This window comes from Pundamilia nyererei, unplaced genomic scaffold (genome assembly GCF_000239375.1).
Source record: "Pundamilia nyererei isolate P.nyererei 1_Seehausen unplaced genomic scaffold, PunNye1.0 scaffold00262, whole genome shotgun sequence".
Classification (NCBI taxonomy): domain Eukaryota; kingdom Metazoa; phylum Chordata; class Actinopteri; order Cichliformes; family Cichlidae; genus Pundamilia; species Pundamilia nyererei.
The window spans coordinates 100492-103190 of record NW_005187663.1 but is presented as its reverse complement, the minus strand read 5'-3'; positions in this window follow the sequence as shown (position 1 = coordinate 103190).

Sequence of the window (2699 nt, the reverse complement as noted above, 5' to 3'; positions counted from 1 at the left end):
TGTGTGTGTGTGTGTGTATATTGTGTTCGGCAAATCTTTATAAAACTGCACACAACATATGATCATAGGAGGAAACCTGTGGATTACAGAAAAGCGTCATGAAGTGAAATGCATATTGTAATGTCAGATGTGATAGAAGTGTAGGTGACATTTTCCAAACATTGCCATGACAATTCCTTGTGGAACACTGGAAGACATCTGAAACTACTTTGCCGTGCTGTGTTAAGACAGGCCTGAGGTTTAAATTCTAGTGTGTTCAATCCATCCTGGCTGCATCTCTTCTGGCTTGTTTTGATAGAATAATTCTAGGTTCCATTATGTTCCTGCCACAGCCTGTAGAGCTGATTTGAATTTCTTATAATTCCAAAGTGTGTTAAGTAGCACCTCTTTGAAAAGAGGGGGGAGTCTGAGCGCATGTTTCAGACCTTCTAATGTGCAAATGTGTTTCTGATTCCTGACACGACACAAAGTCAGATGGCAGTGTGTGTGTGTAAGTGTGTGTTTCCTTGATCCCTCCATATGACTGGCTGCCTGTAATCAGTAATTACCGGGATTGGTTGATGGATTCTAGTTATAATGAATGATTGATGACTGCTGAAAGAGAGCGGCCAGGCCATTTCTGTCCTCTGACAGCATGACGTTAGCACTGAATTGAAACCATTTAAGTAGAAAATGACTGGACACAAGCGAGGGCTCAATAGCAGGTACCATGTTACCATTTTGGAAATAGACATGTTTGCATTCACCCTGTCTTTGAATACTGTGTATATTCATGTGCATCTAAAACCTGAGCTCTTGCCGCTGCCAACTGTTCACAAGTGTTCATAGGAAAATCAATCCAAGCCCGAGATGAACTTAAATGCTATAAAAGTGTCTTTCACTCAAACAAACAAAAAACAAAACAAAACACTTATTTGTTTGTTTTCACCTCTAACACATGCTAAAAATGACTAGAAAAACAAGTTAAACATTTAAATTTCCACTGTGTGGACATCTTTAATGGGAGTACTTTTTATACCGTACCTCTTGTTTTTATATCTGTGGTGAGTATTTTCAGGCACACTGACCCCACAACACAATTGAGAGTGGCTTTCCTGAAATTTGTACATTCAAGTGGTAAAGGCCAGAGTCTGTCCAGATATTTATAAGTTATGCTAACACTTCATAAAACAGCTGTGACCAGGCCTGTGAATGTGACAGCAAAGCACCTCCTTTTGCAAGCTTGCCACCACACAACTCAAGTGTGTTACTGTCTGCACCCCAAATAGTGTTTAATGTTTAACTACAGTGTAATTAGGGAGGTTGGGCTACTCTGTGATATAGCCTACAAGAGTGATGAGTAATTACAGTCTAGGAAGGGGAGATACAGCCCACTCCTGTTTCATTATAATTTAAGAAAGGAAAATATTATTGTTTTTCCTATAAAAGATCTTGAAGGTATTTGTTACTACTTAAAATAACTAATTACAACGAAATTTATGTCTATATGCTTTTAAAATACTCCAAAGATACTCACTGCTTACTCTCCTTTCCTTTAAAAACTTTTTGAATCTATTTACTCCGCACTGAAAATAACACCATGCATTCAGAAACATGACATAAATGTTTAGAAATTACACCAGGCTGAATAATGAAGGGCTAACTCTGCTTTTACAAATCTAAGTCATCATACTGTCACACTACCACTAGGAGTCACCACAGTCAGGCATTTTAAAACCCATGCAGATGGACTTAACCCTGGCTGTATTTTTAATCGTTATCATACACTGTATTAAAATTTCCATCATATTTATCTATGAATCAATTTGGGTTTTTTTAGATTGAATTATGTACTCATGACACTTTTTATACGTGATAGTGTATCACACATGGTTAGGTTAACTGGTAGTTGTGCATAATTATTAATGTGAGACTAAATGATGGTCTGTTAGCCTTGCAATGACAGCTGATTTGTTCACTGTGCATCCCGCTGCTCTTTGCCCAGTGACAGCTGGGATAAGTGGACGGATGAATGGATGGATTTGGCTGGGATGTAAATGACATGGTATTTTGTCTGAGCAGTTTTGTATAAAACTCTGCATGCACTGTACTCTCTGCACTGCAGGGTTGTTGGGATCCATTTAATGGTTTCAACTCATATTTGTGACGTTGTTTGACAAATTTTTTTACATGATTTCAATTTATGCAACACAAAGCAAAAAGTGAATTACAGATTTGTCTGGAGACTGGATTGTCGGGAAGCATCATTCATCACTTTTTTTTTTTCTAGTAGGCCGGCTTTTTGTGAAAGGATTATTGTGTGTGCAACTTACTTGAAGCTCATGTGCGAAGAAAATGAGTGCTGAACAAAATGACATTTTGTGATTCGCGTCCTTTCATGTGTGAGGCAGATATTAAATTTGTGGTCAGGTTATGGGCACTTTGTGGTTTGCTTTGAGCAAAAGATGGTTTGCATCGGGTGGTGGTGGGAATGATGAACGGAGGAAGGGTGGGCTGCCTCCTTGAACCTAGCAAGTGGTTCTTAGAAACACATGGGTTCCATAGTGGATCCCTGATCCAACAAAAGGAACCAGACTCTACGTGACAGATCTGACATGTACATATGTAACTATGGATGTGTGTGTGTGTGTGTGTGTGTGTGTGTGTGTGTGTGTGTGTGTGTGTGTGTGTGTGTGTGTGTGTGTGTGTGTGTGTGTGTG